Source organism: Lynx canadensis, chromosome D4, assembly GCF_007474595.2.
Source record: "Lynx canadensis isolate LIC74 chromosome D4, mLynCan4.pri.v2, whole genome shotgun sequence".
Lineage (NCBI taxonomy): Eukaryota > Metazoa > Chordata > Mammalia > Carnivora > Felidae > Lynx > Lynx canadensis.
The window spans coordinates 68,513,107-68,540,147 of NC_044315.2; positions in this window are offsets into that span (position 1 = coordinate 68,513,107).

The following is a 27,041-nucleotide window of genomic DNA, read 5'->3' on the forward strand; positions in this document are numbered from 1 at the left end:
TGTCTCTCCCTCTCTGTCCCTCTCTGTCTGCCTCTTCTCTACTTGCTCACATGCATGAGTACTCTCTCTCTCTCTAGAAGATAAAAAAAAAAAAAATGTCTGCTTGGAATAATGGTCCTCAAACTTTAGCCAGTATCAGCATCACCTGGGGAACTCTGGTAAAATGCTAAGGCCCAGGCCATATCCTCCTTCAAGGAACCTGTGCCTCTGCATTCTTCAGTCACCCTCCAGGTTACCCTGCCACCCACTGAAGTGGGAGAACCGCGGTCATACAGGAAGTGGACTAAGGCCACCTCTGTTATCCCAACAGCATTTTTCTGTCACTGGCAATAGCTACTAGTCCAGTCTCTTCAAATGCTGTTTGTGCTGTTTTATGTGTTTCTTCCTATCGGTTCAACCTAAAATAATTGTGGGCTCTTGCTCTCTCTTCTCCTCACATCCCCTGCCACCAGGCTTCAAGCAGGGTTTAGTTTGCATATGAACTCCTTATAATCCCCAGCGGCATTTGTTTGGTGCCCACTACGTGTGTGGAATGAATACAACAAGTAACTGAATTAGAACGCACTCGCTGCTCGTCTCCACTTGGAGCAGTAGGTTGGGCACTAGCAGGCGGAAGGCACGGTCCCGCCTCCGGGAGCCGGCCGTCTTGCTGGGGACGTGAGGAGTGGCAAGCTGGGAGTCTGGCATCACAGTCTGGGTACTGATTGCGTGCCACTCTGAGCCTGCGTGTCTCTGGCTCTTACGCGTGGCCCATAACAGTTACAGGGATGCTCATCTTCGTGGCTTAGCTGTGAACTATGCAGAATGGTAAGAGCGGAAGTGCTTTCTAAACAAACCCATGGACATAAGATACTGTCACGAAGAAAAACAACCCGGTAAGTAATTACAACTAGTACACGAAGTTTCTTTAGCTCTCTCTAGCCTCCCTTCTTCCCCTGTAGATATCAATTTTTAATCAGAAGTGGCACATTTTAAGATGTTGAGCTATTCTCTCTCTTAGTTTCTAAGCGGTGGCGGAGATGTGGCAAGCCACTGGGGAACCTTCTTTTTAAAAAATTTTTTAATGTTGTATTTATTTTTGAGAGGGAGAGAGAGAGAGAGGCGGGGGGATGGGCAGAGAGAGACAGAGACAGGGACTCCAAAGCAGGCTCCAGGCTCTGAACTGTCAGCACAGAGCCCGACGTGGGGCTGAAACCCTCAGACTGCATGATCGTGAAATCAGCCGAAGTCGGATGCTTAATGACTGAGCCACCCAGGCGCCCCTGGAACCTTCTGAGAAATGTGCTACAGAAGTCTTCTCTCCTTGCTTTATGGTCAGCTCCATCTGCCTTCTGCCCACTCAGAGCACTGCAGATGCTGGTGGGCTGACCTCTGTCTCTGAATGGCATCAGGAAGACCACACTCAAACTTTCTGGAGTATTTGCCATTAGCAAGGCACCGCTTCCCTCTTAAGAGAAGAAATTATTTTCGATCAGGAAAAAAAAAAAGTCGCTAACACTTTGGATGGTTTGCACAAATCATACAGAAACAAACCACATTTTTCTCAGAAATACGGAGAGATAAATGTCAGGTAGAGTTCGTGGCTCATAAACTAATAATACTAACCCCCAACATTTATTAGTGCTTCTTAGTTCACTGAGAAGCTAGTTTCACATCCCTTTTCTCATCGTTGCTCACAACCACCTTTTACAGTAGCCTGTACAGTGACCTCTATTTTACAGATAAGGACAGTGAGCTCTCACAGGGTCGCGGCTAGGGAGATACTGGGATCGCCCCTCTCTCTAAGGGGCAGAAGAAGCCTTCGGGATGCTTGGGGCGTCCAGCGTGCTCGCACGACAACAGCCAGGATGTTTCAAGAATGAGTCTCACCTGTTTTCCTAAGTGAGCCCTGCAGTTGTCCCTCCCTGAGGATTGCTGGGAACACTGGCCACATCTGTCGGCGCGGCTCCCATTACAGCGCGTAAGGAAGGGCCTGTTACAGGGCTGTTAGTCACGCACGTGTTGTTCTGGATCATCAGTGCGGTAGGAACCCCCGCCAGGCACCCGGCTTTCCTCGCCACTCTTGTAGCTCCTGTAAAGCACAGAGGGAATGGCTCCTTGGTTGATTTTCCTGTTCGCCGTAACACCTCCTTGCCTCCGGGGGTTTGCTAGCAGGCTGGTCCCTTGGCAGTTCAGATCGCCTGATCTGACTCCACATCTTTTAGTTCATGTGCTTATGGGTTCCTCTCCTTGTGTGTCTGAGCTTTTTCTGCAAAATTAGAGCTCTTGTTGAGTCATTTCTTAAAGATCTATGGAGCCGTTCCTCCCCCCGCCCCACCTCCGCACTCACTGTCTTAGGCCATGTCCTATCCATCAGTGTGTCAGGCAAAGATAAGGGCAGTGGCCTTGGAGGGGTCTCTTGGTGCCTGATCCCTTGCCAATCATTAGCCCACGCTTATCTTTCTGGGATGTGCATCTGACCGTGTCACCCCCCTGCGGTGGCTGTCCACCAGCCCCGTGATAAAATCTATCGCCCTCAGTGGGGTCACCCCCATTCTGTCCACTCCTCTGTAGCTCCAGCCTTGTCTATGTGTCATCACTCCCCAGATCTGCCACGTTCCTTCATTCCACCTTAATTTTGCTCACACTTGCCTCTCCTGGTGTGCCTTACCCTCTCCTGTTTAAGCTAGACATGCTTTTTTTTTTTTTTTAATTTTTTTAACGTTTATTTATTATTAAGAGACAGAGAGACAGAGCATGAGCAGGGGAGGGACAGAGAGAGGAGGAGACACAGAATCTGAAGCTGGCTCCAGGCTCTGAGCTGTCAGCACAGAGCCCAACACGGGGCTCGAACTCACAGACTGCGAGATTATGACCTGAGCCGAAGTCAGACGCTCAACCGACTGAGCCACCCAGGCGCCCCTAAGCTAGGCATACTTCTAATAATTCGTCAGGGCTCAGTTTTCATGCCATCTTCTCTGTGTAGCTTTTCCTGATATGCTTAGTAAGGATGAATCCTCTCTTCTTTGTGCCTGCATGATATGGATTATTTATATCCATTATTATACTTCATGTCCATCATTCATTCATTCATTCATTCCTTTTTATAGTTATTGCTTTATCAATCAGCTTGAGCAGAAAGTATATGTCAAGTAGTGATAATTCTGGGGAAAGGGGACACCGGTTAGGGAAGTGAGCGATGGACACTGATGTGTCTAAGATACTGTCTTTACCCTTAAGGGACTGATAATTGGACCACGAGACGCATAAATCAATAATTTTAGTACGGTGTACCACATAGTTTGATGAAGCGGTGATCACAGCGATGTGGGATTGTGGAGAAGGCAGCCGACTAATTCTGCTCAAGAAAAGCAGGGAGGGCTTCACGGAAGGGTAGACAATTGAGTTGGGCCTTTAAATAATTCATTCAGGTTTTTTTTTAAAGTTTCTATTTTAATTCTGGTTAGTTAACATCCAGTGTCATATTAGTTTCAGTATTCACTGAGATTTATTAAGGACTTGGTAGCTGTCAGGGACACTCACCTATGAGCTGCATATGAGTGATACATGATGAGCCAGAGAAAACTTGCAATTCCAGCAGAGGAAGGAGCATGAACAGACAGAGAGATTTGTGAAAGGCCCTGAAAAGGGAGGGATTCTGTGTGGCTGGAGTTCCGGAAGCACTGGGGAAGTGAGGAAGAGTGAGGCTAGAATAGTAGGCACCAGACTGGGAATGTCTGTGTATAATTATGGCAAACAGCTTGGAGCAAACCCCTGAAAGAGTTGCTTTCTGACATGTCCATGGGTCTCACCGATAGTCCTGCCCTATTATCTCTCTTCTGTTACATGGTGAGCATGTTGCAGGCAGAGGCCAGAGCTTCTAGAACTTCAGGCCCCAGCATGTGTGGCACATAACAGGTGCACAGTTAATCTTTGTTGAATTGGTAATTGTAAGTCCATAACTCTATTTTCGTAGGAGTTTGGTGTCGTGTGTTTTGAGATTTATTTATATTTTGGCTACTATTCTTCATGGGCTGCTATGCTGAATGTGGCCTGCCTGGCCCTAATTTGTAGGGCAGTGTTTCAGGGGCTAAATGGACCCAGAACACGTGTTACCTAAGGTGCGTAGTTTTATTAGACCACTTTGGCAACAGCCTAGAATGAGGGCTGGCAAACTGTGGCTCATGAGCCAAATCTATCCAGCTCCTGTCTGTCTAAATAAAAGTTTACTGGGACACAGTAAACACACATGCTTATTTGTTTATGGATTGTCATTCCTTTTATACTACAATGGCAGAGTCGCCTAGTTGTGACAGAGATGCTATGGCTTCAAAACTTAAAATATTTATTATCTGGTCCATCATAGGAAATATTTGTCAGCCTCTGATGTCAAAGGCTGGCAAGAAGGAGCTTTTTTAGGCCATACCAAATCCATAAGAGCCACGGCAGGAGCCTGAACTAGGCAGGGGCAGCGGAGCTGGAGAGAGGTGACAGTCTCAAAAGAGGTGAAACCAACAAGACCCGATGACTAATTAGATGTGGAGGTGGAATAGCAAGAAGATTCTAGAACAACTCCCAGTTTCTAGCTTGGGCAACTGGGCGGGTAGTGGTACTGATTACTGAGACTGGGGTGCCAGGAGGAGGAGCAGGTTTGGGGATGAAAAGGATGGTTCCAGTGTGGACACATAGCACTGGGACATCCCAGTGGAGGTGTAGATGGGGATGTGGGCCAAGAGCTCCAAAGGGGGATCTGCTCTGGACATACCAAGGTGGGACTTGTCAGTGTGTGGCCACATGATTCCTGGGGACACTGTGTGGAGAGGGAAGGAGGAGACGGCTGACAGTGGGAACCCCAAAAACAGTGGTGTTCAGGGATGGACAGAGAGAGAGGAGCCTGGGAAGGAGAAGGGGAAAGAGGTCCCCGAGGGGAGGAGGAAAACTGAGAGAGTGTTTTTTGGACAAATTAAGCCAGATGAAGTGAAACTGACCACCAGTGTTCCATAAAAAGAATGGGTGGGTGGTAGCGAGGGGCAGGAGGGAGAAAGAGTGGAAGAGGCAGGTGAGGCAGCTGGAGGTGAGCGAGGCTGGGAGGAAACGGTCTCTGTTTATTGCGCACTTGTCCCGTGTCAGGTAGCACCCTACATGGTTCACATCTGTGAGTTCATTTCTTCCATGTGACAGCCTTTCAAGGTAGGACGAGTGATCCCCATTTTACACATGAGGAAACGGAGATACCCTGCAACTCTGGAGGTTGTGCTGTGGGCAAATGGTGGGCTGGGGATTCTTACTTCCAAACCAGTGCCCTTGAACGAACGCCCTTGACACATCACTGTTCCACCCCCCACCTCCTTGTAAAGAACAACTGTCATCAAAAACCAGCTCCAAGGTTATGTCGTCTGGAACGGCTTCCCACTCACCCCCGACCATTCTGTGCTGGGTCAGGGCACAGACAGGCGGAACAGTATTAGGTCAAGAGCACAGACTTGGGAACCTGACCGCCTGGGTTCAAATCTCAGCTCCAGCACTAATAAGCCATGCAACTGCATCACCCAACCTCCTTGTGCCTCCCGGGGTCGACAAGAGTCTCCCCCATGTTGGTTGTTGATTCATACAAAACACTCAGAACAGGACCTAGTGCATAATGAACATTTAATAGTGACACAATAGTGACAGCTCATAAATGATCCTTAGGATGTGCCAGGGGCTGCTTTAAGAACTTTATGTATAGAGGGACGCCTGGGTGGCTCAATCAGTTAAGTGTCCAACTTTGGCTCAGGTCACCGTCTCGCAGTTCACGAGTTTGAGCCCTGCATCGGGCTCTGTGCTGACAGCCTGCTTCGGATTCTGTGTCTCCCTCTCTCTTTGCCCTACCCCTACTTGCGCTCTGTCTCTCAAAAATGAATAAACGTTCAACATTTTTTTCTTTTAAATAATAAAAAAGAACTTTATGTATATTAACATTGAATCCCCACAACACATTTGCAAGGAAAGAACTAGTTTATTTCCATTTTGTAGGCAAGGAACTGAGGCATGAGGAGGTGAAGTAAGTTCCTGAGTATGGTTAAGTGTTTGCCCGTACTGAGAGTCTTATCAGCCCATTCCTGGTCTCATCAGAGTGAGTGCTTCTCTCTCTCCTGCCCATCCCTCCGCTCCAGCCCTCATCACATCACACTGTGGTACATTGTGTACTTGCTGGTTTGTTCCACAGAACAAGCAGGGATATGCCTTATTGCCTTGTCCCCCTTTGTCTCCCTAACAACAAAGAATGGTGCTTGACACTTTGTACTCCAGAAATATTTCCTGAATCAATCAGTGATTGAACAAACCCATATTGAGATCATCAGCTGAATCCGTTTTGTCTTTACAACCCATCTGCACAGTGGGTGCCACTGATTCTCACACTGGGACGGCACACTCAGCTCTTGGCATCTGGCATTAATAAGATTGTTTTTGCACTTCAGGGATTACCATTGTCCAACCCAGGGCAGTAAAACCCAGTGGAAGGGCTGGTGTTGGGAGATAGTTCTCAGGCCCCCCAGGAAGCTGATCTCAGTGATTCCGAGAGCCTCACAGAACTCACAGAAAGAAACTTAAAAGAACTTACAAGAAAGAAGCGACACCTGCTGCTTTTCAGGCTCCCTTCCTTTATCTTATCCTAGCTCCCCACACACCTTGTCTTCACTCCCACATTGCTTCTAGCTCTCTCAAAGGCCATCTTTCTTCCTCCCTGTGGGTGATGGCTTGCTCCCACTGTGCCCCTCAGACAGTCAGAGGTCCTCACAGCCTTTCGGGGAGGAGGCAGACGTGGCGTAGTGGGGGCTTTGGGACCCTCCCATGGGAGCACTTGGCTGCCCCGCTGGCTCGATTTGGGTGGGGATGTTCTGTCCTGACGGTGAAAGCAGGGCTGTTCCGGGTAGGACTCGGAAGCCAAGGGGCCGGTTCCCAGCCTCTTTACCTCCTGGTTGGGGGGATGGGGTTCTAGGTGTACCTTGCACTTGCCGAGTGACATTTAATTTCTGCGGGGTGTGGCAGGAAGACTCTCGAGGGGACACAGGGCAGGGTGGGAGGGCAAGCCACGCGGGAATTATCCCTCAGGTTGTAAAGCCGAGAGGAACCCGTAGCGTCTCTTCGTCCAGTCCATCCACGGAATAGCGTTGGCCTGACGCTGGTGCCCCACCCAGCGAGGTGATCTTGTGCCCTGTAAGCCTCTCAGGACTTTACCATCCATAAAATGTCCTTCTTAGCAGGGAAGGTGCAATGAGAAGAACATGTGCAAATATGTATGGTTAAGGATTTTGTTTAAGTTTATTTATTTATTTTGAGATGGGGGGAGGGGAAGAGAGAGAGAGAGAGAGAGAGAGAGAGAGAGAGAGAGAGAGAATCCCAAGCAGGCTCCATGCTATCCGTGCAGAGCCCAACATGGGTCTCGAACTCACAAACTGTGAAATCACGACCTGAGCTGAAATCAAGAGTCAGACGCTCAACTGACTGAGCCCCCCCCCCCCCCAAAAAAAAGAAAAGACTTTTTTAAAACTTTGGGGCTCTAGCTGTATACATGCCGGTTGCTGTGAATATTAACACAGGATGTATGTATGTGTGCATGTGTGTGTGATGTATTTGCTGAATGAATGAATATGCCCGTGCCTCAGTTTCTTCTTTTATGACATGAGATAACACTGGTACCTACCTCATAGTGTTGCTGTGAGTTTTACAGATGTTACTACCCATACAGGTTTTAGAAGAGTTCTGGCATATACTAAGCACACCGTAATTATTATTAAGGGCAGGGAATGTTTTCTCTTTTACTTATTGCTTATCCTTAATGCCTAGAACTGACACATAGTGCATACTTGGCAACAACGTGTGTAACGAGAGAATTAAGAAAAAATAGCAATAACCGAAAGCTGCCTCAGAACGCGGTGCACAAAGCCCTCTTTTTCTTTAGCAGAGCCGAGACTTGGGTCTTGATGCCAATGAGGATGTGATAGGCGAGTTTTCAGGGAACACCTAGCAGATGCCCATGGTCTTGTGGGCACGTACCTCCAACCGTCTCTCTCTCCCACCTCGTAGGGAGTCTAACCCTCTGGATCTGGGAATGCACACTTCCACTGAGGGGCACAGCTCCCAGCTAATTTGGAATTTGGCAGGTGCTGACGGGAGTGTCATCACAGTAGTGGCTGCTGTCCGGATAAAAGCCACCTGATGTGACTGATGCTCCAGATGGCCTGTACAACCCCCCCAAGTCGAGGAGCTCTGGAGGGAGGTGGTGGTGTGTCCCCATGTCCACGTACACGTCCATACGTAGCTCCAATCCCCTGTCTCTGCTGGGAGGAAGTGTGTGCTGTGGGCTCCAGGGGCCTGTCTCTCTCTGTTCATTCCAAGGGCTTCGAGGGGCAATGTCTGGGATCCCCACCTCCCCGGATGATGAATCCCCTCCACTGCAAGCAGTCATCTGGGAAAAGTGGTTCTGCTCGAGTGCAGATTCCTCAGGCCGATGATCATGCATGGCAGCGTCCAGATTCCAGCAGGAATATCAGTTGTTTCTCACGTAGATCGCCAGCAAGCAGCAGGGTCTACCCCCATGCTTGTATTGACGGGTGTGAAGAGAAGAGCATGGCCTTTGGCATCGTGCTGACCTGGGTTTGAATTCCACCACTGGCTTTATACATTTTTACCTCCTTAAGTCTCGAGTTTCTCTGCCTGCACGATGATGATAATTATATTTCCCTGGTGGCTCTATGTAAAGTTTAAAGATAACACGCAGAAGTGTTCCCAGCACAGGACCTGGCATATAGGTAATACATGATAAATGACAGCTGCTGTGATTAATGCGAGCAGGTACTCAGATTTAGTCTTGTCTCCAGAGCAAGGTCAGCAAACTTGTTTCTGTATAGGGCCAGATAGTAAATATTTTTGGTTTTGTGGGTTCAGACAGTCTCTGTTGCAACAATCTGACTCTGCCACAAGAAAGAAACCATAAACCGTTCTTAAATCAATGGGCATGGCTGTGTTCCAATAAAACTTTATTTACAAAAACTGCCCGCTGACAGGGTTTGGCCCCAGGGTTGTAGTTTTTTTCACACAAGGAAACTGAGTCCTATGGTATCTACACATTTCAATGATTAATAATATTATATGTTTTATCTTTATGGTGGTTTTTCCATTCTTCCTTGTGCAACAGAGAGCCTCAGCTTGGGACCCAAAATTGTATTTGTACCTGGGCTTGGACATGACGTAACATATCTGCAGGGTCCATTTTGCGTCTGGAACCACGTTTCTATCTCGAGGGGAAAAGACAGTAGAAGTGTACTAACTTGGTTCAAGGATGATAGTGCAGTGTAGCAAGAAGTGGTTCTGAGTATATTTGCTTCTGGAAGGCAGGGGACAAGCCTGATTCATCTACACAGCCTGGTGTTCTGTGAGTGAATTCAATAAATGGATCCTACATCATTCCCTTCAATCTTCCTAGCAGAGTAGCATGTCCTTGAGTAGCAAAGGGCTCTTGCTAATGGAATGGAAAGCTCTCATCTGATATTCAGAACACAAATGTTGATGACAAAGTTGGGTAGCCATTTTGGGTTATACATTAATGTGCTCCAAGCGCCTCATGAGATTAAGGTAGTGCCCACACTAGCCCATAATAGCAGAGGGCGGTGTTCCTTGAAGATCATGGCAAATATTTTCCGAGTATGGCCACACCAATGTATATGTCATCCTGCATGTTCCTATTAAATGTGATATTAACATTCTTCTATCACTAAGTGGGGTCCATGTCCTCTTCACTTGGACCTGAATGGACCTTTGTAATTGCCTCAGTCAAGGAATGTGGCAGAAGTGATGTTGCAGGACTTCCAAAGCTATGTAATAAAAAAGCAAAATGGTTTCCACCTGTTCCCTTTCTGTTTCTTTTTCTTTCTTTCTTTCTTTCTTTCTTTCTTTCTTTCTTTCTTTCTTCTTCTTCTTCTTCTTCTTCTTCTCTTCTCTTCTCTTCTCTTCTCTTCTCTTCTCACTTTTAGGACATTTGTCCTTGAAATCCATCCACCCAGTTGTGAGGACACTCAAGCCACATGGAGAAACCACATGGAAGTGTTCTGGCCTTAGCTAAACCTCAGCCGACCGTCAATGTCAGCATGTGAGGAAATGAGCCTTCAGATAATCCCAGCCTCCAGCCCTTCAGTCTTCTAGAAAAGGTCTCAGACTTATCCTCGAGGAAGGGAGAAGTGCCCTGTCCAAATTCCCTATCCACAGGGAAATCATAAATGATGATTGATTTTTAAGCCACCAAGTGTGGGATAATTTGTTATGCACCATTAGAGAGCTAATGAAAAGAAATTGTAATACTTCATGACCCTGTCTGGCCCTATTATGTCCCAGAGGACTTGAGAAGACAATAATCCTGGGAAAAGGTAGTAGTCACTTGCAGTTCCTCATTCATTCATTCATTCATTCATTTCCTACTCTGTGTCAGGCTCTGTGTTAATTTCTGGGGAAACAGATGTATATGTTGTTTAAGCTTCTATACTCAAAGAGTACATGATATTAGGGGAAGATAGACACTAATAAAATAATCAAATTTACAAACCTGACAAAGGCTTAAAGAAGCCTGTGGCTAGTACAGCAGGAAAACTGTGGAGGGAACAATTATTTTTACCTGGAGGAGTTTGGAAAGGCTCCATAAGAAGGTGACCCTCAGTTAGGTTCTGTAGGAAGTAACAGAGTTCGCTATGTGTAGCCAGGTGGGGAGCAGGAATTCTAGCAGAGGTAACTGTGTGTGTAAAAGTCTGCAGGTGAGAAGGACTGTGGGGGATGGGGAAATAAAGTAGTTGGAAAGTAGAATTTGAAAGAGGGCTGGCAGGAAAGGAAGCAGGGAGGGTAGGATGGAGCCCTCCTGCCATGAGCCCTTCCACAGTTGTTTTGAGAATAGTAAAGTTTATTATGTAAGCAACAATGAACCACCAGATTATGTTTAGCAAGTGAGTGAGTGAACTGTTTAGACCTGTATTTTATTTTATTTTATTTTATTTTATTTTATTTTATTTTATTGTTTTGAGAGGGAGAGAATGAGCAGGGAAGGGGCAGAGAGAGACGGAGAGAGGGAATCTTGAGTAAGCTTCACGCCCAGCATGGAGCTCAATCCCAGGACCATGAGATCATGACCTGAGCTGAAATCAACAGTCAGACGCTCAACCGACTGAGCCACCCAGGCACCCCTGGACCCATATTTTAAATGGGCATTTTCCAACCGTGTGGGGGATAGCCAAGAAGGAGGATTCAAAGCCAAGGAACCCAGTTTGGAGACTTACTCTCCTAAGAAGCACTGGAGAGAGGGCCAGCACGGAGGCAGTGTCTGCCGTGATGGAGAGGAAAAGATGGGTATATGAGATGTTTTAGAGGTGACCCTTGCATGGGAAGAGCAAGGACAAGGGCGGCATCCCCAGCCCCTGGCCCGGGTAATGGGACCGACAGCGGTGCCACTTGCAGAGACGGGGAGCAGGGTGCGGGGAAGATGGCGGGCTCCCCTTCAGACCTGCTGGGTTGGAGACTCACCAGCGGAAACATCCAGCTGGCAGGCCATTCATGGATCGGAGGTTCCATGGAGAGATCTGGATGGAGATAGAGCTTTGGGAGTTGTCACTTTTAGGAATGATCGAAGCCGTGGGTGTGGATGAGGTTATTGAGAGCAGCATTTCTCAACCTTCAACGTAGCTCTCCTATTGTTTTGGTAAACATACCCCCTCACCATATACACACCACACAAAAAGAACCTAGAAAAACAAACTGATAGAATTCTGCGGGTCATGGGTACAGCTAAGAATCACTGCATCATTCTCGTGCCTTCCCAACTCAGGAGTTTTACTGAACATTACCTTTAAGGATTTGTATTTAAAAAAAAAAAAAAAAAAAAGACATCTATTTCCTTTGTTACATATTAAGCAATACCACTGAGTATACTTTTTGAAAATCTATTTACTCTATCCCCGAGTTTCTGTAATGGCTGGCATTTTGCTCTTCCTGCTGGTGTCCGAGGCCTGGGTTATGCCAAATTCAAAGGGAGGACCGAGAAAAGACTGAGTCTGAGGAGGACCACCAGAGGGGCCTGGCTGGAGAGGCGCAGGGGGAGAGGCGGCGGAGGGGGCCGAAGTCCCGGGAGGAAAGGGTTTCTAGGGTGGGCCACCTTCACCAGGTGTTGTCGGATGATGCGAGGCCGGAAAGGCAGCCTGTGGGGTACTCATGCTGCACCTAGCTCGAGACCAGATGCTGGTGAGTGGGAGGGGTGGAGGTGGCCTCCCCACCTCAGGGGGCCCTTGACTGCACGATATGATGGCGTCACACAACAGTTATTTCACAATTGATGTCTCTGATTTCATGCTTTTCTGAAAGTCCTGCCCTATTTCTGGCAGTTAAAAGTGTTCTTGGGCAGTCAGGGAAGGGGGGTGACCCCAGGATGGTGCCATTGATACGTTTTGGAAGAAACGGTGCAGGCAGACGAAAGTCGGGTTGCAGGGGGCAGAGGGACAAGCGGGAGATGCGGGAGTGGGGAGGCGTGTGGATTCCCCTGTAGCTGGCTGAGGACACAGCCACCGTCCTCTCTGCTCTCGCCCTCTCCAGCCTCTGTGCTTGTGACGTCCAGTTCAGTGACAAAAAACTGTCCCCTTACAGAAGGGGCTTGGGCTGCACAGCTGGATTTTATCCACATTTCACCTCCTTGAGAACTTCTTCAGGAAAAAGAAAACCGAAAAACAACAAGAAAAGCCCTATTTGCATGTGCGTTGGTAATTTTTTTCACTGAGGATGTTAAATCAAGGCCAAAAAGAGTCATTAAAATCAAATATACAGTCACCTTCTGTACTCTCTCAATATCCGGGAACAATTAAGCTTAAGCAAACAAAATTGTCAGTGGCCTAAAAATGAAAAATAAATCCCTCTATCTTGACTGAGTGGGGTTTGCAGAGAAAACCCAGGACTCTGGAGATCCAAATCAACCCTTTTGTGCTCTGTGGACCTTCTGAACGGGTCTCCACATTTTGCTGCCTTTTTTTTTTTTTTTTTTTTTTTTTAACTCTACACATGACCAGTTGCAACTGTTTCCAAGATTGTCCTGGGCAGTCAATAAGTACATTTGTTTTCAGAGGGATGTATTTTGATGAAGAGCAGAAAGTACAATGGGGAAAATGTCAGGAGGAATTAAGTCAAGGAGTGACATAATTCCCAGGGGGAGGCAGACGTCAGCTGCATTCCCTGTCTCTTGCTCTACCTTGGAAGTCTTTCAGAACTCATTGGAAAATAAATATGTATGTGATGGAGAAGTGGGTGGGTTCGATAGCTACAATAAAAGAGAGGGAATAAAATGCAAACACACCCTGGGTTGGATTATTAAACTGATTTAAATTCATAATCCACAGCTGTATGTAAAGCATTGTTTCCCATTGTATCTTCCTTTCTGTAGGGAAAAAAAAAATGGTAACTTGGGGTTTATTCTTCTGACTGGAGACCTAGTGCCTGGTATAGTAGATTCCCAGTAAGTATTTATCAAGCAGTAAGTGCACAGCTGAGTGAGAAATGAGTGAGTAAATGGCAAATGCATCCAGCTTTCAGCAGGAGAAGTTATACCAGGGTCAAAGGAACTTTGTTGGGTTATATAAGATTAAATTGTTGTGCAATTAACACAACGAAATCCTGGTGCTCCTATGCCAATCATTCTGTAGGCAGGTTCACACCCATTATTGTATTTAATTCTTCCAACAATACCGTGAAGTAAATATTATTATCTCCATTTTATAGTTAAGGAAGCCAAAGCTTAGGGAGGGTAAGCAGTTGCTCAAAGTAGCATATTTAGGAAGTGGCAAAAATGACGTTTAGACTCCGGGTCGTCTTACTCTTAACCAAGTCTTCTTTCCACACATTATAATAGACACTGGAAGGTTAGAGGCGGGTCTGTATCTCATGCAGCCTCCAGGAGTACCGCATGTTCCAGAAAGCTCATCAGTAGAGTTTCATTTTATATTTCCCACGTCTGACGTGGAAAAACAAAGGGCTCTTATTTGTTTGGATGGTTTAAACGGAGTGTGTTTTTGAAACTGTAAGACAGGTGAGGATTTATTGATTTCATAAACTTAGATTCCCTGGAACTTGGGTACTTACAATTTTTAAAAAGTAAATCTTATTTTGAAATATCCACAAGCCTATGGAAGAGTTGCAAGTACAACACAAAAAAATCATTTTTTTTTTTTTTTTTAGCCCTTCTGGATTATTTGGAAATAGGTTATCAATCCGGTGTCCTACAACCCCAGAACACTCAAGAAGGTATTTCCTACAAACCCTCAGACTCCTCTCAAATTGCACCAATTGTACCCATAATGCCCTGTGAGTCCTTCTAAAAAACTCCACTTTGGAATCATTGTCTGTAGTTGTCACATCTCTTTTTCCTCCTTTAGCATGGAACAATTTCTCAGTCTTTCCTTATTTCCCTGACCTTGACACTTGTGAGGATTACAGGCCAGCTATTTCATGAGCGTCCGCCTGTTGCACTGAGTTGTTCTGATGTTTCTCCCTGAGGTCATCCGAGTTGTGCCTCTCTGGCAGGAGTATCACAGGTGATGCTGTTCTCCTCGCTGCATTCCAGCACCCGGTGCACGGTCCCGGCTTGTCCTGCCGTGGGTGACCATTTATTAAGATGACTTCCTACAGCATGATTCGCCAGGGATGTCAAGTTCCCCTCTTCCTTCTCTCCATAATCTTGTGAGGAGATGCTCTGCAACTATGTAAATACTCTGTTCTTGGTCAAATGTTTCCTTTTTAAGGTGTTCATCAGCAGACTCCCTGTTTTCGATTTTATTCGGAGTTATCATCCTTTGCTCTCATTGTTTATTTTGATGTTCAAAGTGTCCCAGATTTGGCCAGTGGGAGTCCTTTTACTCTGGCTTCTGTGTCCTTTTAACAGGTCCCCATCATTCTTCAAATCTTTCCTTATTTTCTGGCACAACGAGATGTTTCAGGCTCATCTTGTGCTTTTCCCTGTGCCGGTTCTGGAATCAGTCATTTGTTCAAGGAACTCTGGTTCCTATTAGTGCACGATGTTATTTGAAATCCAGGATGTGGGTGCTCATTGTGCTCATCGAGGTGTCACTGTTCATAGGTCCTTGGTGGACACAGCCAAGGCGCGCGCGCACACACACACACACACACACACACAAATTCACATTTACACGTACATTTTTTTCTATATCTATTTATGTACATATTGACAATAACGAGTTTACACTCATAGTTCTATTCCAGACTAACACCACAGGATTTGTTTTAGCTTTCTCCTTTTGTGTACTGTGACTCCCTTCTCCCATAGTGAAAAAGCTGGCTTCCACCATTCCTTACATATTTCCTGATGATTAGCTCCATGTGTTACCTGTCTTCTGTTTCTGTCGCTGTCCCCTCCCCCTGTGTGGATGCCTTCTCTCAGGCTGACGCCCTGCATGGGGATATCACCCCACATAGATATTCCCGTCACCTTTCTTGGGTTTTAACGCCCCCCTTTTTGACCATCCCCCCCCCCCCCAGATGCTGTTTTCTCCTTGCACAGGCTCTGACACCTCACGCTGGGCTGTGTCCCCACAGGGATCCCTCCTGATCCCGCTCAGAAGCTCACGCCGTGTGCCGGGCTGCCCCCATGTAGGCTGAGCTCTGACATCCTACTCTTAACTGCCACGACTTTGCCACCTCAGCCAGACCCGTTTTGTCCCCACTACTGGGTTCACACTGAATTCAGAGAGGAAAGGGAAGAGAAAGGAAGAGAAAGCAAGAGGAAGAGGAAAGAGAAGGGGAAAAAAGCAGGTGTTTCGCAGTTTAGATAAAAAATAAATGTACTAGAAATAATCTTTTTATTTCCTAGAAAATTTTATCCAAGCTAGAAGGAGGCGTCTGCTTTTTGCTTTGTTTTGGGGTTGTTTTCGTTTTGAGCATACTTCATGTATTAAGCGGGGAGTAATTTGAATTATCTTGGACTGTGCTGGCTATTTTCTGTTAGAACCAGGTGACTATTCCCGCCCCCTTCTTAGGGATCTTTCTTTGCCACAGGGCCTGGGAGACTAGACAGTCCATTTCCCTGACTCCCTTGCAGTGAGGTGTTTTGGAAGCAAATGAAGTCCCACCAGGGAGATGAAATTCCGGGAGACTTACAAGTTGGAAGGGACTTGGAATCCACAGTCCTGTTGTCATTGCTGTCAGTAAGTGGGGTCATAGACACATGTGTGTCTGGGGGTTGACTCAGATTATGGCATGTGCTGTGGTCACTGGCTCTCTGAGAATGAGACGTGTTGGAAGTTTAAGTCGGAAGCAGCAGTGGGCTGACTTCTGAATCTTAGCTTCAGAGGTGTGCACTTGAGTCAGTAACACCCCCCCACCCCGGAGTGGCTCCTCTAGCTTTCCAAGGATTATATGAGCCCCTCATTCCCAGTGTTAAAATGCCCTTCGGTTTAAAATGCCCGAAGGAACTTTTTCCTGTGTTAACAAGGAAAACTGACTTTGTGTATAAAGGGCGATGATAGTAGGCAGCAGATATTCGCTTCTGGGAGGGTGTCTTTGCTTCTTATTTACTCTGGGACTTGTTTTGTGCTAATTATGGGTAACGTGCTAAGCCAGACTTGCAAATACGAATAAAGGTAACACACACACACACACACACACACACACACATACACACACATCCTGGTCTCAAGGGATAACAGACTGGAAGAAGGAAGTGGAAAAAAAAAAATCCATATTAAACAACCAAGTCTAAAATAAGGCTGATGGAGGTAAGCGTTATCAGAGAGATACAAGCATAGCATTCCTCACAGATCATGAACCGTGGCTCCAAAGTCTCCTAGCCTGCCCCCTCATCAGTGTCCCTTTCTGCTACTAACCTCTTCAGTGTCCCTTCCTGCTACTTGCCTCTTGGTCCTACACACTTGATCCCCAGCCGTACGGAACTCCTTGCTGTACCTTAAATGCCACTTTCCCTTTCAGACCTGAAAAGCTCTCTTTCCACCTTTGCTGCCCAGAGAACTCATGCACATTCTTCAGAACTGAACTACACTGTCACTCACCTTCTCAGCAAAGGAACCCTGTACAGTTTGTCTCTTCCTCCCGGACTTCTGATTAACTGGAAAAACAAATGTCTGGTGAAGGCATCTCTCCTTCCTTTCTTTGAGGTCTCTGCTTGCTGGCCATTCTAGAGAATGTGGTCTCTAAAAGGAGAAATTACACTGTGAAAAGCCATCCCCCCTTTTCCTTAAGGGAATTGCTTTATTGTTACAAAGAACTTAAATAAAGCAAAACGTTCAAAGACGAGTCCTTTAAAAGATTTTATGGATACATGCACTCTCACATACGCACACATTTGCGTATACGCATTTCTAATTCCTGATGGTCACTGCCTACCCTTGGGAATTCTTCCTCGGGATCCGGTGTCTCTGTGATCTGCCAGAACAATTGTCAAGCTTAGCTCTGGGCAGGAAGCATAGGAAGGATTGTGCAGCTGCATTTTTTCCTGTGAAGATGGATTTTTGTCGACTTCCAAATTAATTCATATGCTGCACTCTCCTGCCGCTTGTTTAGGGTCCAGGGGGCGTTTAGTGCTACCAGTGTTATTATGGCACATTCATGGAATGCTGTATGTTTGGAAAATATTTACAATGGTTTGTTAACATTTGTTAACATTTCAGCAATGGTTGATTCACTTTGTAAAGCACTGGCAACGACATGCAATATTTATGGGATTGCAAAATCTCATTGAATGAATAATGTTCCATTTTCCTTACTTGAATTCAACCAACATTTATCGAGCGTCGACTAAGTGCTATGCACTCTGCCAGGAATCCACTGAATGAATGAACATTCATTAAGCAACTACTATGGCAGTCATTGGTTAAATATTCCACTGAGTGAACACACATTTATTAAGTCCCTTCTAGGGACCCAGGTATAATGCTAGGATGGAACTGACTGGATAGCATCTTATTAAGCATGTATATTATACTAGACACTGCATGTGCCTCCCATCAGATGGACAAAGATTTAGTAAACACCTTCTATGTGCCAAGCATCAAGACAGACGCTTTAATATACATGATCCCACTTAATCCTTAATTGAAATGGATGAGGGCAAGTATTATTTTTCCATTTTACACATAGAGAAATAGAGGCAAAGGGGCTAATATTCATTCCTAGAGTTCACAGAGACTGAGATTTGAAGCCGTGTCTCCTTACACTGTGTCCAGTTCTCTTTCCATGATACCATCATGGCTCTCTGTGTTTATGGAACTCGGCCAGGTTCTATAACATTAAAACACACGAGAACTGATGGTGTATTGAATATCGCTAAGTGGAATTCTATTTCTGTAATATTCTCAGGGTAAGAGAACTTGACCTTACTTGTTTGGGAATAGTCATAAACACTAGATGAGAGCAGTTAAAATTCCTGTGTTCTTGAGCTCCAGCCTCTCTGCTTTGCGAAAGTTGTTGGCGTCATTAAAACTCACGTAGGACTATTGATCCCAGTGATGCAACCAGGATGATCCTACTTGAAGACCAGAGAGCCATACTCCTGGATTATGCTGCGTGTTTTTAGACCACATCCTACCATTCCTTAGTTAATTCACCTTCAAGTGCTCATTGAGTGCCAAGAACATGCTGGGAACCATATAAGGGCAGGGTGTGTGACAGGATGGGCTCAATTATTAGCTGTGTGCTAATAATTCCCATTAGGCGAGTTATCACCTATCTCTGAGTCTCAGGCCCCTCATCCAAAATGAGAATGTCATTACTTCTCCTTTACCTAAACTTTTAACGTTCAATTTCTTCGAGTTACAAAATAAGCTTAATATTAATGCTCCAATCTATCCACCTACTGACCTAATCTGTTATCTATCATCTGTCATCGTCTATATTGTATCTATCAGGATCTGTCTATCATTTGTCAGTGTATCATCTCTCTCATCTATGTAAACATTTTACAACTTCTTTTTGTGGGCGCATTATTTTTCTTAATGTCACTGCCTACAAAATAGGCATCCTTAATCCCATTTTACTGTTGAGGAAATCAAGGCCCTGGGAGATTAAGCAACATGCTTAAGGTCACACAGCTGATAAATGGCAGAGCCAGGATGAAATCTCCGGTCTGTCTGACTTCTGGAGCCTTGCTTTCTTCTTGATATTGTGTTGGGTCTAGGAAGCTACCCATGAGGAAGGCAATCCTAGTAATACAATGGCAGAGTGGGTCCAGAGTAAGATTGGCTATCCAGTTAGTTTACTCTCAGTTTGCTCTAGAAGTGGCCTTTCGATATTGATTTTTTTTGAGAGAGACAGAGCGAGGAGAGAGAGAGAGAGAAAAAAAAAAACACAAGTGCGGGAGAGGGGCAGAGGGAGGGAGAGAGAGAGAAAGAGAGAGAGAGAGAGAGAGAGAGAGAATCTTAAGCAGGCTCCACACTCAGCATGGAGCCCAACTTGGGGCTCGATCCCATGATCCTGGGATCATGACTTAAGCCAAAATCAAGAGTTGGATGCTCAACTGACTGAACCACCCAGGTGCTCTTAGACATTGATTTGAAACAGAAGAAAAAAAAAACCAGTCTCCTTCAGGAATCACTAAAGAAAAGCTGTGCAGGTCAGCAACATGGCTGATGTGGCCTGAGTGGAGGAATGACACAGAACACCATCCTAGGAGGAACAAGCCTGACTTCTAGAAGACACTGTGAGTTCCCTCTGCCTCAGTCTAGGCACTGCCTCAGTCTAGGCACCTCCCTCAGTCTAGGCACCTTTTAGAGCCTCAGTTTCTTCCATCCATAAGGTGAGACAGACTAACTTGTTCAGTGATTGCCATAGAAGGTAATGGGAAATGCAGGTGAATGCGTTTGGTTGAGACGTTTTTAAGGGAAGCTGAATTAAAGACTTATTGAGCGAGTCTGTGTATCAGGTACTGTCTGAGCACCAGGACGCAGTGACAAGTGATGTGCAGCTCGTGCCTTTGGGATGGCCTTCTAAGAAACAAGTGTGATAATAGGTGTGATTATGGCAGTGTGGAAGAGGACAGAGGAGGGAGGCACTACCTGGAGGCTGGCTGGAGCTCAGGAAGCTTCCAAGGGCTCTGCTGAGGGGGTAGAGGTGGGGCAGGGGAGGGGATGGGGAGGGAAGGGGGAGAGGAGGCAGAGAGAGGGGAGAGCAGTTCTTTTGCCTGGACGGGGAGATGTTACTGCATTGCTTTAACCGTGATGCTGCGACTACGCAGAGACCCTTGCCTGCGACCTTGGTCTTGGCAGGAGGTGCTGTGGTGAGTGGTGCTGTGGAAAATACCCCTGTGGCTAATGAATCATCTAATTAAAAAAAAAAAAGTGCTTAAAACAATGAGAAAAACCCTCAGCTGGTTTGTTCCCAAAAATATGAGCAGGCACCACAGATCACTTCATCACGGCTTTCAGCCACAGTGACCCAGGTCGCCCCCTCATGACTGGAATCATGGTCTTTGTATTTCTCAGGATGCTCCTGGGGCTCGGTGGCCCTCACAGATGTGCTGTTTGCTGTCGCTAGGGTGATGAATCATGTCAGAAGTAGACCCCTTTCCCATTCTCAAGGGAATGCTGTGATGGACCCTTGTTAGAATTCTAGGGCTATCATAGGATAGCTGTGGGGCTTGAAGCAGATTTTCTTAGTAACTTGGATAGGAAGTATACAAGTATGACAATATGTGGAGCCTCAGTTTTCCCATCTGTAAATTGGGAAGATAGGACCTACCCTGAAGGAGTTCTGTGGGGAATCAATGAGATGATGTGCAGATGTGGGACACAGAGTATACTCGAAGTAAATGTTACTTTCCTCCTTCTGTATCAGGGGTCAACACACTATGTCCTCTAGGCTAAATCTGACCCTCCACCGGTTTATGTAAATAAGGTTATTTTTAGAACACAGCGGCACTCATTCATGTACTGTCGATGGCTGTTTTTGCATACAATGGCACAGTGTGTAGCTGCCACAGAATCCGATGTGCCGCAGGTCAGCAAAGCAGAAAACTTACTATCTGGCCTTTTGCAGAAAATGTTTGCTGACCCGGGTTCTCCATAACGGCCTTTGGGAAAAAACGATCAGATCTTTTCGTCCCTTTCCTTTCAAAAGTATTCTTTGTCAGACCAAATGCTATTGGTGGCTTCAATCACTACTCCTATGTCATAGAGTTTGGATCCTTCAGCTCTCCTCCGAGTGCGAGCCTGTTTATTTCAAGTCCTTTGAGTATGACTCCTAGTACAGCCCACACCCCAACTCACTCCCACCCCTGGATTTGGGCCATCCAGCTTAGAGAAGAGTCTCACCTCCCTTACTCTGGACAATAGTGTGCGGCCTACGGTAGCACCGGCTTACGTACGTGACAAATGTAGTGTCCCTAAGTCTCTAGCACTGGGTATGCTGCTTGTAAGCTCTCCCCCACCCCACACTGCCATCCTCTGCACCTGCAGTCATACTTGTTAATTTCAATGTCTGACTTTGCATCCATCCTTATTAAATTTCTTCTTGAGAAATTTTGTTCATTTTTTTTTTCCTGGCTCTCTAGAATCACTTTGGATTTTGACTCTGCTAATCCAGAGTATTTATCAAGCCTCCAGGCTTCACGTCTTTTGAGAATTGGCTCAGTCGGTTTTCTTAGTCATCAGGCAAGTCCCTGCAAAAAAAAAAAAAAAAAAACCAAACCAAACCAAAACAAAACAAAACTGTTGGAGCAGCCAGGGCTGAGGGCTGAGTCCTCAAAGATGTGATTAGAACATATTGTCTAGCTTGACTTTGACCCTTTGGAGACTGTGGCTGAAGTGGCCAGGAAGTCAACCAGCTGCATTATTGTCCAGCACATATCTCTTTATCTTAGATAAAAGATATGAGGACTTGGGTCAAGGGACTTTCAAATATAATATGGCTACACATTGGGCTTCCCTGTTAGTCTGTGATCTTATCACAAAACAAGTAGGGTTACTTGCTGTAATTTATTCTTGGGGATCCTTTAATGGCTTCTAGAACTCATTGGTCCCTCTCTGAAGGTTCATATACTGCATTTTTGAGAATGATCATAAAGTTTTGAGTGAGTTAGAATTTGCTACATGGTTTGTCAGGTATTACCGGAATTTATTGAAAGGCTTCTTAATCTAGGGTTCATGAACTTGCATGGGAATCAATTACATCTTTATTTTCACTAATCTCTAGCTGAAATTTGGCATGTTTTTCAGTTATGAATGCTAGTAGCAAGTCCCAGTAACGTGAACATGATCTGTGACTTTGTCACCAATGTAAACCATAGATTTTTCATTTCACATTGGAGTTGTTCTAGACCTCTCCAAGTATCTTTGAAGTTCAGAACTACTTCAAAATGATGGTACGTATAAGACCTGCTGCTAGATCTTGTTATTTAACACATTAATAGAGAAGCTATATGTTAGTATAGTGCAGATTTTTAAATATATTTTCATAACTTTATTTTAATATGATTGGTTTCCCTTGCAATCTTCCTTTTTTTTATTTTTTGCATTAAAATGTATTACTCTGAGAAGGGATCTGTAGGTGTCACCAGATCGCCAAAAGGTTCATGCACAGAAATTCATGCTCTTCATCATGGTAGCAGCTGTGTCTCAGAAGCCTCAGGGACCAGAGCTCTACACAGAACATTCCTTGGCTCAGCCAAATCTCCAAAGGGGCAAAAGAACCCTTATCTCACTTTGGGTTCTTGTCTTCACTCGGACTAGGATAACACTAGCAAAACTTTCCTTTCTACTAACAATTTGAATAGGAAGTGGGGTTTGAATTATAAGCAGACCAGGGTTTGAATTACAGCTCCCCCTTCTATCTCTGTGGCCCTCAAATTCCTCGTTTGTAAAATAGGGATATTACCACCTACTTTGCAAGGTGGTAGTAATGTTAAACAAGGTGATATGTATTTTTCAATTGGATCCTCTGGGAAATAGCCCATGAGATGGAGTTAGGAGTATATGCAGTTTCTTGGAGAGGTATTGCTTATGACAGATAAGAGGGGGAGGGAGCAGAACTGGACAGAAAAACCCTTTAGACCATGATGCACATCTGACATCTATGAAAGGAAAAGGAACGACAAGACAAGGAGAGCCTCAGAGAATGATTCAGATCTCACTGAGTCTCTGCTAACCCAATTGGCTGCCTTGGAGCAAAGATTACCTGTCCAAGGAGTCCCATTTTGGGTAGAAGTGGCCCACCACACCCAGTCATTGGCTAGAGGGTTCCTTTGCAAGCCGAGGCGCAACCTGAAGTGTTATGGTTGGAAGCTATTAGCTGGCTTCTCTCCTCGCAGCTGAATGTCAAGCTCCTTCTTGAAGGGAGACCCGAGCAATGCCCCTCCACATCTGTCCCGGTTTGGAAGGCCTTGGTGTAACACGCAACACACCTGGAGAGAAATAAGCAGCCCGTATCTCTAAGAGAATACAGCCCGTATCTCTAAGAGAATGGCTTACCTGGTCTTCTCCACTCTGAGTACCAGGATCTTGATTATGAGAGTCAGGTAGGGTCTTTTTAAGCTAGGAATCTTTTCACGCCAGTACCTGGAGTAGTTCTTTGACTTAGCCCTTTATGAATGTGACAGAGGATTGGCTGATTATGAGCTGGTGATGGAATCTATACTCTGTAAAGATAATGACAATAGCAATGATGAAGGTGATGTGGTTTCTACATGAATGTAGTGTCAACCGATCATAAAGGCTATACGTTGGGTGCTAGTATGAGGTTCTCTTTTGTATTCTCCAGGAAGTGGAGCTTACCCAGTGCAGGTGAGAAGTCGGCTCTGATTCCATGTTGATTCTTCTCTCAGGGGTCTTCTGGCGTGTTCCATGGCATCTTATCCCAGGCAATGGATGCTGAGACACCTGCCTCTTCCTTCAGAGACTTTATCACTAATCAGACAGTTCTTCGTCTTTGCTGAAAGACTTCCCCAAGGAGATTCTGGAAATGCTTCCTCACTGATTTCGACGGAAGCTCCTCTCTAACGCTCCATCTAAAATACCGCCCCTGTCCTCCGCTTGCCGACGATGCATGTGGGGAGCTTTCTTTTTCTAACTTTAACACTCCTGTCTACACTCTGTCTGGAAGAATACATCCTGCATCAGTGTGGCTATTCTCTGCTGTGACTCTCGGAAGAGCATTTGAGTCCCGGTTGGCCAGAAGAGTCACTCCCTGCTGAGGTATGGGCAGGATATCACTGCAGCTCGCTGCTCCTCCCGCATAACACGTTTGCTATTCCCCGACCCCAGGACTTACGTTTAACTTGAGCTAAGGCCGTTTAGTCAATCCCTGCCCAAGATTATGGGTGGGCCACACTGACATACAGTAGCTGCTTGATGTCTTTTAACTTCTATTCCCCTGCGTTTGCTTGCTGGGTCGAGTCCATTGCAGTTAATGTGGGACGTATTTGCTTCTGTGCCTCATTGAAATGACAGCATTGGAACTTTGGACTCCTAAATGGATCTGCGCAAATATTTTCTTCCCAGGATTGCCCTTCAAACCTCCCAACTCAGATCCCTTGGCAAGCTCCTTGGCAGTGATAAAAGTGTCATTTAGAGGATGGGCAGTCATCCCCACACTGGATGGTGAGCCAGACGGCCAGAGGAAGGCAGGTGCTCAGGCCAAGAAGACCAGGCACTTGGCAGCTCCTCCTGGGCCGGGCCACTGCATGCCCTGGGGTGACGTGCGGCTACGTGGCTGGGAGAGAGCTTGGCTCTCTGAGGTCCTTGGTGCCTCGCTCTCCAGATTGGGCTGAACACAGGGCTTGACCTCCAACAATAATAATATCCTTCTGTCTCTTTGAGAAACCCTTATTTTCCCAGTGCTCTCCTTGCTTTAGATTATTTCACAACACTCTGAGGCAAGGATGATTATTTCCGTGTTACAGAAGGGGAACCAGGCTTGGGAGTCCCTTGCCCCCACTGGCACAGTTGGTAAGTGGTAGACATGGGTTGTGAACACAGATGCGCCCGACCCCAGTGCTGGCAGTGGGTTTTCTCCTCTATGCCCAGTGAACCAGGAAGCGATGAAGCCAATTGTATGCAGCCTTTGGAAAGAGCATCTGCTGAACAGATGCCCGGATACGCTGGCTGAATGCCAGGAGGATATGGCTTTTTCTTGGAGATGATGGCAATCTTGAAAAAGCACTCCATCGCAGAGTGCTTTCACCATGAGTCACTCTGCTGTTCCCTTTGCGAGAGTTTGGCTAAGGAGGCATGGAGATTCACCTGCAGCTCCTACCTTTTTATGCCCCAGCAAGTGAGAAGAGCAATTCTGGTAAATAATATCTTCCCAGTAACATGGAGTTTGCTGGAAGTCATGTGACTCATGTTAATCAACACCAAAGTAAAATCCAGCTGTTTATGGGATCATGTAGACCAATTTACTAACATCTCCAGATAACCTGTTTCTAAATTATTTATTTTTTTTGAATCTAAGAGTTACACAATGAAGTCCTCCTCCTCATTAGTTTTCAAGTTAGAAATCGAAGCACCTGACGGAGGCACTCCCAAGTTGACCATGACCTTGCCCTTGCCTGGCTTTCTCTCAGCTGCATCCCTGGTTTCTCATCCTTTGCAGCCCACGCTCCAGCCCTACCAGCAACCTGGGTTTACTGAACAGCTGTGCCAACCCAGGCCTTTGCACTTGTTGATCCTTCTGGAAAAGCCCTTTGCCACTTCATCTCCCTGCCTCATCCTTGCACATCTTACAAGTCTCAGCTCTAAGACTCCCTTCCCTGACATCTTAAGTCAGACTAGTTTCTTTCTTCTCTTATTCTCTCAAAGCATCATGTAACACCTCCATATCCAGTGTTTGAAATCATCTATTCTCTCTTCCCTCTCCTGCATGAACCTGTATGAGCTCAAGTGAAGGAAATGTGTCTCACTGCGCTCTCAACACTTCTCAGGTAACCGGACACACAGTCAGTATTAGGGAAAGCTTTGGGACTTTAACCTCAGGGCATGTTGAAATCTCAGTTTGAGGTCATGGGGAAGGAGAAGAGATGGAAACGGGTAGAACTGGAGCTTTTATGATTGGGCCTCACTGTGGAATACAGCACTCCCTAGAATCAGTGTCAAATTGAGCTAATACAACTAAAAAAGAAAACTGGTAAATGCAAACTTGATGTAATTAAGCTTTCCAAGAAGGATGCATTCCCCAAATCCAAGGGTCCTGTGTTTTGGTGGGGAGGTATGGAGTCAGGTTAAGATTGTGGGTGTGGGGCTCTAGACTGTGTTGGGAGCACGAGGATCTTACTCCCAGAGGAGAAATGTGTCAGGACTTTGCAGGATAGCAGAGCCTGGCTAGCCATGATGAATTCTGTGTCAAGATCCCCACTGTTAAGACAGAAACTCTGAGGCAGATGTCGCTCGAAATGGTTGCGACAACTAGGCAATGATTGGGAAAAGGGACAGGGATGGCCAGGGGTCCTTAACTGTTCAGCAGGTATAGATTCCTAATTCCCCACCTAACTCGATACACCTCCCGAACGTTCTGTCATTCTCTCCCTCCCTCTCTCTCTCTTTCTTTCTCTCCTTCTCTCTCTCTCTCTCTCTCTCTCACACACACACACACACATACACATACATACACACACTAGTATGCCTACTGGTGTAATGTGCATCTGTATGAGAAATGTTCTACCAGGGCACGGTGGAGCCTGAAGCTATCTCTCGTACTCAGGACTATGGGCGGGGCCAGCATGGACTAGCAGCTAGACATAAATCATTTTTAGTGATAGAACATGAAAGAAGTCAATGGCAGGTTAAATACGATTTAGGAGAAGGGACTCACATTTAGTCAATTCTGTGTGCCAGGCTGTGAGCTAAGTGCTTCAATGCACAGACCACTCTCTTTAATTAATGTAATTTAATGCAATTTAATGTTTAACTGAAATTTTTGAGATAATTATAGATTCACAGATAGTTGTAAAAAAGACACAGAGAGACTTCACACACTCGGTTTTTACCAGTGGTATCACCTTGAAAATCTATGGTATGCAATCACGACTGCAATATTGACATTGATAC